We start from the raw sequence: 18,718 nt of genomic DNA on the forward strand, positions 1-18,718 counted from the left end.
CATTCATCCCCCCATGGCCAGTGAGCACTGCAGGAGTCAGACGTGGGCCTCCGTAAATAAAGGGATGGGAACTGTGCACCCGAACACCCACCAGACAGACTTCTTCCTTTCATTCTCGCTATAAACGCAGGGCCAGAGCCTCAGAGGCAGGCGCGTGGGGGCCCCGCCCGCCTCCCCGAAAAGCCGAGTCCGTTCTCCAGTGCAGAGCCAGGGGAGCCCAGCCTTTCAAAGCCCCATTTTGAAAGCAGCCTGTGTCTTGAAAGGAGGCTCAGATGTAATTTGCTCTTCAGAGTGGGCTGCACAATAGGCTGCGTGCCAGCCGGGGCCCTGTGGGCCTCCTGGACCCTGTAAGCGCGGCCTGTCCCCCCGCAGCCCTGAGCAGCCTACCGAGTCGTGGGGCTCCAGGCAGCCTCAAAGCGGGGTGTCCAGGCATCGCTCGCCTGAGTGGCTCTTCCAGAATAGCCCGCACTAATGAGTTCCACCAAGAGCGGTTCCTGTGGCAAGGCTGCCCGTGGGACTTGGGGGCATCAGGCTGAGTTTTCAGTTCTTTTTAAGTTCACATACTTCAAAGTTTTCTATTTGAAGCAGTTGAGAAAGCCTGATGGACGCAAGAGAAGAAAGAACAGCAAGATTTTTTTAAAAAACAAATTTTCAAAATCCCAAAACACCCCGAAAAATACTTCAAGCAAGCACATGCGTACACACACGTAATTAAACAATAGCTCAAGTGATTAAAAAGGAAACAATGAAGGCGTTAAGAGCTGCCCTACCCCCTTACCTGACCCATTACCTTCTAACAGCAGTGAGAGGTTTCAGTAAAAGGTGGATGCTTTGGGCTTCCAGGAATTGAGGTAAACCCAATCCAGGGGGATTAAGAGGGGATGTCACCCATGAGAAAACTGTAGTGGCTTCTTAGCATAAACCACATATTTCCCCTTTGGCGGTAAGGCGGCAAGTTCGCAAGTAAATGTGAAAAGGATCCTGCTAATCACTTCCCCATCTTGCTCATGAATCTTCAACCATAGGTTTTACTTTGCTTCCATCACACGGTAAATCAAAGCTCAGAGAGGTTAGGGAACTTACCCAGGTTAACACAGCATATAGTGCCACGGTCTGGATTCCCACACGGCCCCTGCATTTTCCTACACATCATTCTGCCTGCAAGTAAATAATTAAATAGATCAATAAACAAGCAAATGAAATAGGAAAGAAAAAGAAAAAGCTAACTGGCTGAGGTTGGATTCCAGTCGGTACTCTAAAGAGACTGGAACCTCAGTGCAGACGGCCAGCTGCGCAGACGCCACCTGCCAAGGGCAAATGCCATGCAAGGCTCTGTGGGAGAAATATTGAGAAATCAAACAAGGTCTCCATGCTCTGAAGTTTGAAAACTTTTGAAACTGAAGGTGTAAGTAAAGCAAGACCCAAAGAAGGGGCAGTTCACTACCCCAAGAAGACAAAATCAACCTCCCATCTCATACAAAGACGTTCTCCCAACAGCCTCAATGGTTCTTGAAAATTTCTAGAGACAAGGGAGTGACTACCTTTGTGGGGGATCCCTTTCCATAGGCACACAGTTCCAAGTCCAAAGGACCTCTTCCGGTAGGAAGCTGTAGATTCCACCTACAATTCTAGTCCATCGGAATATACAAAATCAGCCTGATCTCTCTGACCCTGGCTATTTTTTCAAGGTGCACTCCTCCTTTCCCCTCCTTAATTTTTTATTCTTCGAATTTGCTATCTCTGATACACTAGATCCTTTCTCAGAGAATATGATTTTCAAGCACATCAACATCCCCAAGCGTTCTCTTCCGTAAGGTCTAGAACTTGTCACTATCCATCTTAACATCAAGATGCCAGAGAATGTCAACACTTAGGTCCCACCAGAGCCTTAGAGCTAAACTTCTATTGGGGCATTTTACTTTTATACGTGCTGCCTGAGTGTGCATCAGCTTCCCTCCACCTAGGGAAGCGAGGATTTGGTGCCAGCAGCAATATTGTTAGCTCATCTGCATCTCTGTTGGGGACAGGAGGAGCAGGTAATTAATTGTTTCTCGTCTGCACTCGGCAGCGGGCTTTCTTTGGAAAAGTTGAGCATGCCTCATCCAGCAACGGTTTCTGCAATTAAAGCTCTCCGCAGCCAGGAGTTTGATTAATAGCTGGGAGGTTTCTCCTTTGCTGACAAATGAAAAAATGAAAAATCAGATAGGGGGACGCTGAATGCATTTGCTTAGCACAGGGGCTGGCTAATGTTCTTTCCAAAGAAAGAGCTGCAGCAATGTCCTAGGGACCGAGAGAGGGGGTGGGAATCCCTTAAAAGTTTGCAAAGTAATGGATCCAAGAAAACAGCTGTGTCTGTTTCTCAGGAGCAGAGCAGAAAGGTCTGTAATTGGCAGTCTCTGGAGCCGGAGAGGATGACTACTCACAGGGCACAGATGGGAAACTAGGGCTCAGGGAAGAGGACTTGGTTTTCCCAAGGTCACACCACCTGCCAAGAGAATCAAGGCCAGCTGTTGCTGAACTATCCATTTCCCAGAGTCACGGAGTCATTTTGTTCCATCTGGAAAGGAGGGCTGGAACGCTTAGGTCTGATTATCACAATTAACAGAGACTAAAGCGCTGAATCCAGAACTCTGGACCCCACCCAGGCCAGTCCTCTCTGTCCCACATCACAGCCTCCCATGGCAGAGGTCTATCTAGTGACTTAGAATAAGAACCATCCTGAATCATAAAAATCCCCTGCCTCCTTGGAGAGTAGAAGACAATGACCCTCTCCCAGGAGCACTGGAGCTTCTGCTGTTGCTACGGAGCAGCCCAGTTCCCAGACCTCTTCTGAAAGGACCTGGAGGTGATGAGCTGGGTGAGCCGAGAACAGCTGGCCAGTGAAGGAAGTTTGAGGGCCCGGGGGCTAAGCTGTCAGCCCCAGGACAGGACAGCAAAGGCAAGTAGGAAGCAGAGGCTGAAAAGGTAGATGGAGTCGACCCAGGATGCCAGGGACCCTTCCTAGGGCACAGCAAGGACCAGGAAGAAGACAGCGAACGTGTACATGGTGTTGCATGTCATGGAAAAGGGCAATCAGAGATGAGGACCCTCAAGAGATATCAGGAGAGCCGAGGCATCTAAGGCTGTTCCCAGTGTATTCTTGTGGATAGTTGCCAGGGTTCTTTTCCCAGCATTACAAAGGGTTCTGCAATCTGGAGAAAGGAGCTGATGTGTAGATTCAATAAGGCGTCCAAGGACGAAAGATAATTTTGAAAGGCATTGGGGGTCAGAGGAGCTTCAGCTAAAGGAACTAAAGACTACTCCTTGTCTAAGGACCCCGTGCTATTTATTAACACAATTTGTCCTAAGGCAAGGTGGAGACATACACTTCAAAGGGTAAGGTTTACAGAAGCATTGTCAGTTTGGGGATAGCCTACAGCTGTTCAGGTGTTTGGCCAACAGGAGGCAGTAACATGCAGATTAAGATGCTCTGAGCTGTCTGGCAGCAAGCAATAATCCTATTCAGGTTTGGGGGAAGTGCCGTTTAGCCGGTCCAACAGGTAGTCACATATGTGGCTCAGCCCTTGTTGAGCCCCCGAAGCTTCACCAACCTTTTGATGAAACTCTTGTAATTATGACATGTTGGAATTGGTTCCTGGCAATAGTGTCTCATTGCCATGAGATGGCCCTGTTCCCATGACTGTGCTTCTATTAGATGTAAGGGCCCAGCCCTCTGCAAGGAGGGTGTGATAAAGCCTGGTGGGCATTGTGACTCTCCTAGGTGGGAAGGCCAGTGTGTCTATGAGAAGAAGAGCCATACTGTATTTTAAAAGCCACACAGCTCCTCGATGTGAGTGTTCACTGTTCTTGTAAGCTACATGACCTTAAGGCAGTCAATTTCTTAGCCTTTTTTTTCCCTCTCTAACGTGGGTTTTAGTAATGATTGAATAGCATGGCATATTTACAGTACTTAATATGGTGCTTGACACAGTTCATGAAAAAAACCACAGTAGTAGTACTTACTATTGCATACAACAATAGTGATAGATTTAACAGGTAAGAACAATAACAAAACCCACTGGGGTGGGATGCATTGTTGGTGGCATATACCAAATAAGAAATTGCCAGCAGTGGCCTGTGGGAGCAATCCAGTTTACCACCTGTTTTTGTAGATCCTGGGAACTAAGATAGGTTTTTATACATTTGATGTTTGGGGGGAAAAGATCAAGAAAAGAATACCATTTCATGACCTATGAAAAGTATTCAAACTTCTAGTACACACCTGCCCCATTCATTTACCTTTTGTCAGTGGCTGCTTTTGAGTGGCAAAGGCAGAGTTGAATAGTTGCCACCAAGATAGTATGGCCCACAAAGCCTGGAATATTTGCTGTTGGTTCCTTTGCAGGGAAAGTGTACTGGCTCCTGGGCTAGATCCTCTGGTCCTGCCTCTTGCCTGCCATCTCTTTAAAGCTCAGGGCAGTCCTGCCCTCCTGGCTGCACAGGCTGTGCACAGGGGTGTCTTGTGAGCTCTGGATGAGCACAGGAATCCAGGTCTGCACCCTCTTTCACAGGCATGCTGATAATTCTCCGTGTGCATGGGCGCTGATAGACAAAGATCTTCAGCTCCTCACTGGGAGTTGAAATAACTATTTTCCCCAGAGTGTGCCGTCCCATCTCCTCAGTGCAAATGCACGTGCTCTTTGAAAAGTCCTAACAATTTAAGTCATTAATGGAAGGGAATCTCACCCATTTTATTGCCATAGTTACCAAGATTGCAAGTTTAGATGCTGTATTAGCAGTAAGTGCACAGTAATAATAGAAGTCAGGGAGGAGGGACACAAATGATTCTGGCTCCAGATTCTCCCTACAGCATCCTTCAGGGCAAATATACCAGAGACAGTTTGCATTAAATTGCAAAGTTGGCGGTTTTCTTTAAAAAAAAAAAAAAAAAAAAGACCAAATAATTGCTTTAAAATATCCTGTCTTCCCCTGACTGGTTAACCTTCACCTCATCCTGAAACAATGAAAAGGAGGTTAAAAGAAAAATAAGTGGTCAGGGTTACCATGGAAACCAAAGTGGAAGGCAAGTGAAAGTCAATTTAAGGTTTAAATGCATAAGAAGCAGAAGCCTGTGTGTGTGTGGACATATTTGCATATAGATATCCATCTCCCCTCCTCTCCACCATCCATAATGTGTTCTCCTTCCAGGCCCACTTCAGGACACTCCACCTCCAAGGAGACTGTCCTGCCAATTTCAAGCCCCAGTAATCTCTCTCTTCTGGAACTCCATTTGAACTGTAGGCTGAAGGCTGGAATTGACCTCTAAAATACACTGCCCTGATAAGAAATCATAAGAACCTTTGAGTTCACCGAGTACTCCATGCTGACACACACACACACACACACACACACACACACACACACTGAATGGCCAGATTATTATGATCTCTGAGCGCATAATAATCTGGCCACTCAGTATATATCCTATATAATAAAAGGTTAATATGCAAATTGTCCCCTCGACCAGGAGTTTGACCAGCAGGAAGGCCAGCCAACCGCCCATGTCCCCTCCCCCTGGCCAGGCTGGCCGGACCCCATCCATGCACAAATTCATGCACCTGGTCTCCAATATATACACACACACACACACACACACACACACACACACACACTGAATGGCCAGATTATTATGCATTCAGAGATCATAATAAAATAATCTGGCCACTCAGTGTGTGTGTGTGTGTGTGTGTATAGTGTGTGTGTGTGTGTGTGTGTATATATATATATATATATATATATATAATGAATGGATGAATATTAGAATAAATCATTCAGATCAAAACATCCATTTCCATATGCCAATCGCAGTTGCTAATTATTATTGTTGTTATTATTGCTAATCTTTTAATGCATAGTATATAACTTTCTCCTGTTGATTCAAAGGGCAACTTGCATATATGAGAAAGGTGCAAAAGGCAAGAGGGATGAGGTTGGGATGGAAGAAGCCTTAGCATATGAAAAACAGATAAAGGACCCTGGAACTGGGACACAGAAAAGATGCTCAGAAGCTGTGTTTCACTGAGTCCAGTTCTCAGAAGCAAGTCCTGGGACAGAACATATTCTATGGGACATTAGAAAGTGGGCACAGAGGTAAAAAGTATGGACCAGACTTTGTGGTTTGCAAGGAATGACTTACGGAGCTTTAAAGAGGTTCAATATTAGAGAAGACTCTCATGTGAGATAGTGAGTCCCCCAGCACAGGAAGAATTCAAGTGGACATTGACCATATACATCAGGACATTATGGAATAAAAAGTATTGTGTATATTTGATGAATTAGAAAGAGGAACGTAGAGTTTGGAGTGATGGAAGTGGTAGTGGCAAGAAGTAATGAGAAATATGTAGAAATGAATGGAAGAAGCTAAAAATGCTGCTCACCGATTGAGCTTGGAGAAGTGTGTTTTGGGTTAACGATATTGTTGCAGAAATGAGCTATGGAAGGGTCTAAGGTAGGAAGTGACAGGATCACTGATATGCTTTTTGAAGATTGCTCTATTGGCTGTGAACAAGAGGGGTGGCGGGGACGCGCCCTGATAATGTTATGCAACAGTACAATAGCCCAGGTGATGGAGGCCTGGATTAAGGCAGGGCAGCAGGGAGGATGAAGAGCAGGAACATGAGGGACATACATCAAAGCAGAAGAGACAGTCTGTATCAACCAGTCCTAAGTTGATTCCACTCACTCACTGCCACTCCCACGTTTGCCCTCCTGAAAAACAAACCAGCCTCCCTTGTTTGCAGGAGCAAGCTAGGACTGCCAGCCAGATTGCAAAGGTCGCAGTCACCTTGAGTGGATTCCCCACGCAGCTCAGTGAGGAGCAGAGCCTCCCTGCGCTGCTCTGTCAGCTCCACTTTGCATCAAAACTGCTTTGTGTGTCACCAAGTTATTAAAGTTGCGGACGGCAGTGCTGTGTCAGGCGGTGCTGTGCTCAAACTGGGTCAGCGGGGCTGTCTCTCCAGCACGACGTGGGCCACGACGTGGGCTCCCGGTGTCCCCACCTGCCAGCCTTGGTTGCAGTGGCCCCTGGGCCACCTCCACAGCTGGCTTTGAGAGGAAAACAGAAGAGCCGTGTAGTCTAGCCCTCCTAGTCAGCAGCTCCAATGGCGAATAATTCCAGACACAGTCATTGTTTGTGCTCACGGGGATGGCAAGGTCTTGCTTTTTCAAGTCTCTTTTCTCATTCCTTTTCATGATAGAGCAGCAATAGGAAGTGAAGAATCAGCTGTTTTGAGACCAAAGCATGTCAGTTTCCCCTTTGCTGCTCCAGGCAGCCCGGGGACCAGAGGGGCACAAACAGAGAGAAACAACTTCAGGAAGAGACACATAAAACTCCACTGTGGAAGGAATGATCATGTGGCAGGGGAGACACAGAGATGGGGTTTGGGGTCAGAAGAAGGGAGAAGTTCCTGGTGGGCCTGTGCAAAGACAGAGTGGCTCCTTTAATTCAATTCCATTTTATTTTCCAATCCAATCCGATACATATTTATTGAGCACCTATTATGTAGCAGTACTGGGATGAACAAAACAAGCAAAACAAGATTCCTGTCCTCCTGGAGTTTATATTCTAGCAGGGGATAAAGACAATAAATGATAAATACAGTAAATTATGAAATAGTATAAAATATATACTAGTAGTATGTTCGAGGATAATGTGCTGTCGGGGGGAACAGAGAAAGGGAGAGACAGAGAGACACAGAAACAGAGAAGGGGAAGAGGAATTCCAGGGAATAGGGTACTTTTGAAAATGGTGGCTAGGACAGGCCTCATAGATAAGATACTATTTAAACGAAAAAGAGAGGGTGAGAGAGTGAAGCAAGTGGACTATCTCGGGGAAGCATGTTCCATGTGGAAGGAAGTTCTGTTTTAAAGCCCCAAAGACAGTGGTAGTGTGTCTAGCAGACTCACGACACAGCAAGGAAGACACTTAGGCTGGGGCCACGGGGGCATCAGGAAGAACAGGAGGGAACAAATTCAGAGAGGAAACAGGGGCAGGATTGGGGAGAGCCTTATAGATCTGATCTTTTACCGAGAGTGATATGGAAAGCTGTTCCCAAGAAGATTGCGAGCTCCTAACATACGGTAGAACATCATCTGAAATGAATATTCTAAAACAGTGTTTCTCAACCATGGATGATTTTACCTCCAAGGGGACCCTTGGCAACGTCTAGGAACATTCTTTGATGGTCACAACTAGGGTAGGTATGCTACTCGCATATGGTGGAAAAAGGCCAAGGGTACTCTTAAACAACCCACAATTCATGGGGCAGCCCCACAGTAAAGGGTCATCTGGTACAAACCCCCGTAGTGCTGACATTGTGAAACCCTTCTCTAGAAGAAAGGAAGCTTCCGTTGGCTCACAGTCAACATGTTCTTTGCGTGAAATGTTCCGCCGCTTTTAGGAGAACCCAGCAGGGCCAACTTATCCATCAGACATAGTAGGAATGGTGCCTGGGGTCCATAACAGCTGTAGAGGTCTACTCATAAAAGTTTTATTTTTTTATATCCAAAGAAGTAAATATAGAATTGATCCTGGATTATATTTATTTTTATACCAATATGGTCATAACATATACTTTTTTGTTTTTTTATTTTTTGTAATAAAGGAAGGGCCCCAGAAGTCAGCTTGGCCTCCTCTGACCTTAGACCCGGGACATCTCTGCCTTCTTGCGTTTCCCACCTGTGAGCATGTTCCTAGGCCTAAAGAATTCAGACATGTCCTGCCCTCTTTCCTGTCCAGGAGGGCAGAGTTACAAACATAATTCACTGTTAAGTTCAGGCAGGTGGCAGGGATTTCCATGGAATCTCAGAAGAACACTGTCAGAGCAAAAGGGTCTTTGGCACTCCTCATCAGATCTTCCCAACTCATGTGACAAGATAAGGAAACTGAGGCCCAGACAAGGGAGGCAAACTGACTACAGTCACACAGCACATGGGTAACAGAGTTCGCATGTGGGGGATTGTCTTAGGGTTCATCTTACCAGCTTCTATTATTGAGTCTTACATTTGATTTATACTAATTTCCTCAGAATGAAGCTTATGTTATTTTCTGGGTGGTGAAAAACAACCAACTGAAACCATTAATGCCACTCTGTGAGAATGTGTTAGAGAGAAAGCAACTCCTATCCTGCCTGTTTCCGAGGTGTAGAAACGGATAAGCAGGGAGTTCACATGGCTCATCCGGGAACACACAGCTTTTAAGGAATGGGTCACAGATTGGAGTCCCAAGCCCTTGACTTTGCTTTCAGGGCTGTATTTCACACAATCATTCTTTATGATTCTTGGTATGTCACACGACGCCCACATCATACTTTGTATTCTATAAATGCCTAGTAAATGAATAGTTGAACCATTATGTTCCATATATTCAATCACGCTCTCAGAAAGACAGCCCACATGTAAGTGCCTGTTATGTAATAATCAGAAAGATGTTGGTCTTATTCATAAAAGTGTCAGCCAAGAATAAGGGGTAGGGTGGTATTGTAATTTTAGTTCACTTTTGTTTTTTAAAAATTCCATTATATTTTAGTGTTTTTTTTTCCTCTCTGTCATTTTCATAAGTATGAGGAAATAAGTACAGGAAATAAAATGAAAGATGATAAGGTGTCAAAATCCCAAATTGTCTGGGAATTACTATTTAAGAGAGCCAAATTTACCAGATTACTATAATGGCTTGCTTGTCTTCCTGCCCTGATTTGCTCTTATCAGGGGCCATGTAACCCTGTACACATACGCCAACCTACTGCTCACTTGGGAACAAGCCCTGAGCCCAGCCTATAGAAATGTGAAAAGTCCAAGTCAGCAGCTCGGACCCTCAGCAGCAAGTCAGTCAGCATGTGGGGCCACATCTGACCTGCTCCTACATGCTGGAGTGGAAGCCTGGATGGCCCATGCATATGCCCCTGCCTATGGCCTAATATGGAAATGGGTCTTTGTCTTCATTCATTCATTCATCATAAACATAGAATAAATACCTGCCATCTGTCGTCATTCTTCCATTTATTAATAATTAGAGGCCCGATGCACAGAATTTGTGCACTCGGGGGTGGGGGGTCCCTCAGCCTGGCCTGCACCCTCTCGCAGTCTGGGATCCCTTGGGGGATGTCCGACTGATGGCTTAGTGGTCAGTCGGACATCCTTAGCTCTCCTGCCACCGCCGCTGTGCTCGCCAGCCCTGAGCCTGGCTTCTGGCTGCGTGGTGCTCCTCCTGTGGGAGCATACTGACCACCAGGGGGTAGCTCCTGCATTGAGCGTCTGCCCCCTGGTGGTCAGTGCACGTCATAGCAACCGGTTGTTCCGCTGTTTGGTTGATTTGCATATTAGCCTATTATTATATAGGATTACAGAGAGAGAACACCTGCTATTTGTTAGGCATTTGTCTGGTACTGAAAACCAGAGAAAAAAAAGACATAGTCCTATTCTCTACAAGCTCACAGCCTAAAACAGTGTGTAAGAAATATACCTGGAAGTAACTTGACAGTACAAAATAGGGTGATTAGACCTACAGACAGAGCCTGGGCAAAGTGCTCCAAGAACAGACAGTAGGGGATGGCTGGTTCTGTTCAGAGCAATGAGGAATGGTTGGAAACCGCTTTGCTAATGGTGCAAAAATAAAAGCCCTGGAAGGCTCTTTAGGGATTACATGAAAAGGGCATTCCAAGTGGAGGGAACAGCAAGAGCAAAGTCAGACATGCATGAGGGGCCCTGTCACTTCTGAGGAGGGTGGAAGTATTCCAATACTGTTTATTCCCAGGACTGAGTGCGTGTGGTGGTGTAGGCAATGGCCTCAGTATTTTGCACATGTGATCTTATTGGATCATCCCTTCCATTCTGAGATTTTCTATTTAGTAGATAAAGAAGTGCTTGCCATGGTAAAGAGGTGGGTGACTTAAGACTGCATATGTAGTAAAATGAACCAGTAATTGGGCATCAACCTGTCAATCTCCAAAGTCTCATTCTTAGACCCTACACCAGTGATGGCGAACCTATGACACGCGTGTCAGCACTGACACGCGTAGCCATTTCTGATGACACGCGGCCGCTGAGGCGGCCGCATGCCGAGGATGAAACATTTGCTGCTCCTGAGGATGAAACATTTGCGAAATAATGTTTTTTCCTCTAAGTGACACACTACCCGAGTTATGCTCAGTTCTTTGGTGAAGTTTGACACACCAAGCTCAAAAGGTTGCCCATCACTGCCCTACACTGTGCTGCTCTCCCATTTTACTGAGGGGGAGAGTGGAACGTAGGGAGGTGAATTCCTTTGCTGAGGATCACATGGCTGTGAAGTGTGGTATCTGAAACTAGGCCCGGGTTCATGTTCTTTCCACTACCTGAACTGTCATTCTGGGCAGGGATTTATTAAAAGAGATTTCAGTGTAGAGACAGGAACATTCTCCACACCACCCGTTCCCCCTCCCCTCCCTTGCAAAGTTAGTGACAAGAATCCAGCTACTTGGCCCCTAATATAAGCGTTACCTTTATGGCGCAAAACAGATGTATCGGGAGAAAATAGATGTATCAATACACATTGCCCCAGAGCCCTTCGCATCATGAAAGGGAAAAATACCTAGCTAGAAGACTTTCAGGGGGAAATGAAAGGGAAAGATAAATAATGGGCCTATGGTAGAAGGATGCGGAGGTCCTTGGGGAAGAAATGGGAAACATAAAGGCAATGGATTTTAGGTTGAAGCGGTGAAAGGACTTGGGAATTGGAGAGAGCGTAGGCAAGAGCAAGGGATGTAAAAGATGCAAGAAATAAAGAGGACAGGGAAGGCTGCTCTTGTGTAGAAAAGCAAACAGAGCACACATCAGTAAAGACGGCTTGGTCTGAATTCCACAGAGGGGGAATGGGGAGGGGAGCTGTGAGAAATTAATGGAGGGAAAAGAAAGGAGTTGAGACTAAGAATCCCACTGGAGATGGCGCGCACATCCCAGTAGGAGGAGAAACGCATGGCTGAGGAACTTACAGCCGAGAAACAATGTAGTAACACAGAGGGGGAAAGCTGAGAGGCTTAGAAAGGAAGCCTCGAAGAGTGGAAACAGAATCACAGATAGAATCACAACTCAGAGTAGGGGCATAAAACAAATAGCAAATGAAGGGTGTGGGCTCTGAGTGATAAGTGGAGAGATAATTTGAACATAAGAACGAAGGCAACGTGGATTGAGACAATATAAACGGTTCGTGAAAGGAGAGAGGGTCAGCAGCTAACATTTATCGATCACCTATACGGTGCTTAGTATTTTATATAAGGCCTATCATTTAATTCTCCTAACAGCCCTACGTTGTCAGCATATTCAGCCATGTTTCAGATCTGGTAGGCATAGTGTCTTGACTAAGGTCCTACCTCCAGTGGGTCTAGAGCTGGGACTAGACCTGAGATGTCCTGTGTCCAGACACACTCCTTTTTTCATATTCCCAGATGCTCCATGAGGATTGGTGGGTTATACACTCATCACTAGAGCAGAGGAGCAACACAAGTTTGGAAATTCTATTGAATGCACTCTTTTCTGTTAAAAATACAACCAATGGAGCCCTAGCTGGTTTTGCTCAGTGGATAGAGTGCCGGCCCTCGGAAGGGCAGGGGCGTGTGCACGAGGCAACCAATCCATGCATCTCTCTCACTGTCTCTTCCCCTCCCTTCCACTCTAGCTAAAAATCAACAGAAAAATATCCTCATGTGAGGATTAACAAAACAAAACCAAAAAATACAACCAATGGAAATGTTGGATGATATCAAGTGACTTGCATAGTCCCTGGAACACAAAGATCACTCCTTAAATGCTTGTTTCCACAATTTTACTTAGTCATAAATTGGACCAGGAAAATTTTGTGTGAGCAAGAAAAGATATTTAAAATTAGAGGGAAAAATGCTATAATTTCTGATCTTCGGGCTACATATTGCTGATCAGAAGCATCTCTTCCCAACTGCATGTTTGGTGACATCACACTGCTATCTTTAAGTTAGCCACGGTGGAAATATTTACACCACGAAATTGGCAAACTAGGCTTCCTACTTGCCTCGCTTACTCCTGGTTGTTAAACATTTGCCAGCAAGTCGAGGAATATTCCCCATCTAGGAGGGACGATATATGATCTCAGTTATATAATAGAAAAGAACAAACTCTGTTTTTAAAATGAAGTTTCCTTTTCGCAAAAAAGACACACAAAATTACACTTGTAGGAACTAGGTGATCTTCTTGAAACAGTCTAACGGGTTTATTTGGAAGAAGATGTTAACTGTGTTGCAGAAGAGCAAAGCATTGGGAAGGGGCTAAGTATGAAGCTACATATTTAAAATTGGAATTGGACCACAGATATCCAGACACATGTTACGATTCTGAAGCACACTAGTGATATTATGAGAGTAGATTCTGGAATAAATGCCTGGGGATTTAAATCTGGCTTTGCCACTTACTAGCTGTGAGATGTTAGGCCAGTTAACTAAATTCTCTGCTGCAATTTCATCTGTAAAATAAGGATAATGACAATGTTCCTCCAGGAATCAGTAGGACTCTGTGAAGCGGTGAGGTCGAGCAAGTCACATAAGGCCTGGGACACAGAGATCACTCACTCAATGCTGGCTTCTGGGACCAAACTGAACCAGAAACTGGGCCTGGAAAATAGGTCCAATGTCCTTGCAAGCGAGAATGGCAATGGTGAGAGAGGAAACAGCGCTCCCTGTTCTGATCAGTGTAGGGTGAGAGCTGAAATTAATCGTTCAACTGCTGGAATATTTGACCACAACATATAGGAGATGCTTAACCTTCTCTTAGAGCAGAATACTGAAAATGAATTAAGTCCTCAGTTCTCTTCCTGTGTAGTAAGGTGGATGATCTGTCAGTGCTTCTTAAATCTGCTTGATTATCAGAATCACCCAGGGAGATTTAAAAAATACATACCTTCTGTCCCTGGCTCAGAAAAGTGTCACTAAGTCCTTAGGGATGGGGGTTTGATACACCTCTCTTTCGCCAGCAGGACAGTTTGGTAACCAGCCAGGTTTGGTGACTGTTGAACTACATCTCAGCTATGTATGTAAATCAAAGCTGTTTATTTCAGACCCAACTGCAAGCCTGGCCCCACCTCTGGGCATTTCTCTTGCACCAACCTCTGCACCAGCGTGTAGGGCCACCCACAATCAAGGCTGTCTGGGGAGTCACTGTGTGCAAGGAAGTTCATTGGTCAGATCTGGCTCCCATGAGAACCCTGGCTTGTGCTGAACCCATGTCTGTCCCCCTATAACATCCGTCTGTCATCAGGGTTAACAGCATCTCTGCAGAGTGTCAGGCGGCACACAGCCTGGCTTCTTGGGAGTGCTGGGGAAATATCCCGGGGAGCTCAAGCCAGAAATCCAGCTGGGGTTCAACACTGACAGTCATTGAGAGCTGGCCAGAGTCTTTCAATCAGAAGTGGAGTTTTAGCTGCACCTTGAAGGATAGAAGGGGTTTGAGGCACTAGAAATGAGGTGTTAGGAAGTCCTGAAGCTGTTTATTCTAGGAAGGCCCACAATTAGAAATGGGCTTCAGATGTGTCACTCATGGGACGGTGCAGTGGATGGATGGAAGGGGAGTATAACAGAGGCAAGGAATCTCTTTGGGCCCAGCCAGCGTGGTTCAGTGGTAGAGTGTCGTTGACCTATGCACCAGAAGGTCACGGTTTGATTCCTAGTCAGGATTCATGCCCGAGTTGGGAGCTCAATCCCCAATGGGGGTCATGCAGGAGGCAGCCGATCAGTGATTCTCTCTCATCCTTGATGTTTCTCTCTCTCTCTCTCCCTCTCCCTTCCTTTCTGAAATCATAAAAATATATATATTTTTTTTAAAAAGAAATCTCTGCATGGACTTTGCAGGCAGGGCGAAGCCTATGGAGCAGGACAATGGGAGAATTTTAGGGCCATGAGAGCAGTGAGGCATTTCTACAGACCCTATTATATGCCCCATTTTACCTCTATTATCTAACTCCACCCCCACCCCAACCTGAGAAGGTAAGCACCCTTATCCTCACTGTAAACAAATTGAAGATAAGGAAGGTTCTGTGACTGTTTCAAGGTCATGGATACAAGAAGTGATAAAAACTAGCATTTGGACCCAAGTTGGCCTATCTTTAAATCTCAGGAGCCTGAGGCATATGGTTAAACCCCAGACAAACAAAGGAAAAAGTGGCAGGGCAATCACTTACTAAGGAAGCAAGGAGGATATGTAAGAAAGACACAAAAAAAACACATACACACAAAACAGATACACCTTCTTGAGGGCCCACCAGTAGCTACTACAATCTCAGCAGGCCTGTCCCACTGTCCTCTGCCTCATCTATTCTAGGGAGACATTAGAGGATCTGGGAGAGAATGGCTTGTCACCACCTAGGAAGTGAATGACAGCAGGGGAATTACAGATAATCCCACTCCTCTCTTCCAACCCTCCAAGAGACTAAGAGGCATATATATGTTTTTCTTTTCAAGAAAGGTGTTTTGTTTGTTTGTTTGCTTTTCCTTTTATAAGCACTGGCCTAGACTATGTTTCTTTTCCCTCTGTGTTCGACCAAATAAAATTCTTTTTTATCCCCCAGCAAAGATTCAGTGGCATCTTCAGGCATTTGCATTCAAAAGGGCCCCCAGCCTCTTGCACTTGGGGTCTTTGCTCAAATTAAATTACCTCCCGCCTGCCCGTTGTCTCTGTATATCTACCGCTTGAGCTAGTCAGATGAATGAGTGGTGCCCACGTGGTTGGGTCAGCCCACAAGAGAAGTCACCGTTGCTACCTTCTCTCAAAGAGAACAGATTATTTTCTGGCCCTGGAGGTCCCACTCCATGCCTCAAGGGGGTAAACCGGGCAAACTGGGCCAAGGTTTTTGCATTCTCTTATTTCCTTCTGAAATGAGATCAGGAACCTCTGACATTCATCAAAGCAGTGGAAGGTGAGGCCTCCATGTTCCACTGACTGGTCTCTGGCTCCAGTCTCTCCCTTCGGCCCACCCACCAGGCCATCTCCTGAGTGACAGAGGCAAAGCTCATTTCCGATCTCCTCCCTTCTGTAAAGAGCTCCCCCACTTCCTTAACAAATTTCAAGGTCCGTTCAGATCTGGTTCCCCGCTATCTTTCCAGCATTTTCTCTTCTTTATCTCATTCATACTTTTTATCATTGAAAATAACAATAATAGTAGGTGTCACTTACTGAGGGCTTACTATGTAACAGTATGCCAATCACATTCTATTCATCATGCCCACTTATTTTATCCCATTATAACCCTCTGAGGCAAGTATGGTGGTCATTTTACCAGGCAAAATGGCAAAACTTAGGAACAGAGGAGTTAAACAACCTTCCCCAGTCACACAGCTTATATTCAGTAGATCTAGCACGTAGGTCTCTTTGTCACCAAACTCCATACACCTAGTCAGCAATCTTTACTTCCTGTGTCTCATACCACAAAGTACCTCCAGGGTCACATGTTTGTCTGTTTCTCTCAACTAAATAATAACTCTGAAAGATTAAAAATGGTGCTCTTTTCCCCTCATTGTTTTTACCCCTAGCTAGAACAAAACCATGACAGGCATACAGAAAATGTTTTCCAAACTGTATTCTATTCTATCTCCTTGTGGTAGATAGAGGCATGATCAGAGCGAGGGTCTAGCTCCAGACTAGTTCAAGTCATGCTTCTATGACCTCTGGACTTGTAATGAACTAGTTCTCAAGCGTTAGCTGCTCTGAACCCTACTTTCCCACCTGTATAAGGGGTCTGAGTGAGGAGTAAATGAGGGAATTCACATCCAGCACTTTGAAGAGTGCTGGTCCCAGAGGAAGTTCTCCACAAACGAAGCCCTGATGATCAATTGGCTGCCTAGTGGCCCACAGCACTTCACTTACACTTTAGGGATGGACTCATCACACTGCTCTCCTCTGTGTACCGTGCTGACCTTGACCCTCCTGAGCACGGAGGTCATGCTTTGTTAAGGTTTCTACACCACTCCCGTTCAGGGACTGGCACATAGTGTGAGCTCAGCCAGGGTTTTTATATGCGTGGGCATGGTATTCTGGAATTATGTCTATTCTGCCAACTGGGCTCTGGAGGACAAAAAGGATGAAATTTGGGTGTCCTGCCTTTGGAATCAGCAACATTCTAGCCTCACACCTTGCTAACTGGAATTTACTAGCTAAGTGATTTGAAAGAATCGGCTCAATTTCCCTACGCCTCCGTTTTCCCCTCTGCTCAGTGGTGGTGATGACACCCACCTCCCAGGGCTTTGGGGAACATTAAATGGGCTGATGCCTATAAAATACCCAGCATAGTGCCTTCCTTAGACTTCTTTGTTGTATGGTACTAGAAGGAAGTCTAACCTTGGATAGAATGTTGAGCAAAAGCTTCTAAAATGACCACACACCCAGAGAGAGAAATTATGACCACAACAGCTAAACCCATACCAAGAAACCATAAACATAAAACAGATTAAAGCAGAACTGCCCATTAATCCCTCCCTTGTCTCCATACCCCCTTTCTTCCATCTCTGCCCTTTTCTATTATCATTATCAGTAGTAGCAGCATTCACAGCACTTCACTTCTGCTATCAACCCCCCTGCAGGGATGTCTGGTGTATGCACAGTGTGCAGTGGGAACAGGAAGACCCTGCTCGGATCCAGGCCAGGCCTCTCACTGGCCCTGTGACCTTGGGCACAGCATGGGCTGGCTGAGAGGCACAGTGGAGCCCAGGCCTGAGTCTGCCAGACTAGTGTGCCTTCATGCAGAGTTCTTTCCAGTGCTTCACATTCTAGCTCTGCTGCACAACTGGCATCTCCCTGAAGGCAGGGGGCAGGTGTCTCTTCTTCATGTGCCTGTGCCCCTTTTCACCATCTGGTATCAACCTTGCTTTCAGCAAATGCCCTCTGGCTGCCATCAAGATAGCTGCTCATTTCCAGGCAATGGGTTCTATTTAACTGAAGTATCACTCCAGGGCAGCAAAACTGCCCTGTCATGGATCTTTAAGGCTTTGGCATGAAAATAGGGGAAGGAGAAATTACCTAACCCCGTTATGCAACTCACAGCAGTTCTGCCACCATTGAGACACTCCCTTCATGAGGGGACTCTCCACCCCGATGTCGTAACATTCCAGAGTGCCTCCCTGTTTCTTGAAAGGGAGGGTCAATTCCCGGAACGTTTTAAAAACTAAACAAATAACAAGTCACATTACTTCAAGTCTGAGTTATAACTTCCCCAGACTCACACAGGACGTTCAGAGCAACATGAGGAGGAGAGCTTGGGCCTCCTAAGTCCCAGCCAGACACCGCAATCCGGGGTCTTAATGCTGAGAAAGTACCTGGGCTTCACTTCTGATCGCATCCTCCCCATCTCTTAAGAAAAGCACACACAAATAATTAGCGCACACACACATACACACACAAAATCAGTGTTTTGAGTGATCGCTCAATGCCTTGCACTTTGCTTATATTAACTTATTAGATATATGATCCTTCACTGAAAGATGAGCCAACTGAGACACAGTTTTGATAAATGACTTCGCCAGGGTCAACGAATGCCAGTTAACTCTTGGCACCTATACAATTTCTAGCTATGTCTACTACATTGTCTCTTTCTGTCCCTCTGGGCCATGGCCACACTTTCCCGCCCACGGGTTCCCAGACTTATCTTTTATTTTCATGCCACTCCTTTGTCTAAGAATTCCACTTCCTCATT

The sequence above is a fragment of the Eptesicus fuscus genome, chromosome 15, assembly GCF_027574615.1.
Source record: "Eptesicus fuscus isolate TK198812 chromosome 15, DD_ASM_mEF_20220401, whole genome shotgun sequence".
In the NCBI taxonomy this organism is placed as follows: Eukaryota; Metazoa; Chordata; class Mammalia; order Chiroptera; family Vespertilionidae; genus Eptesicus; species Eptesicus fuscus.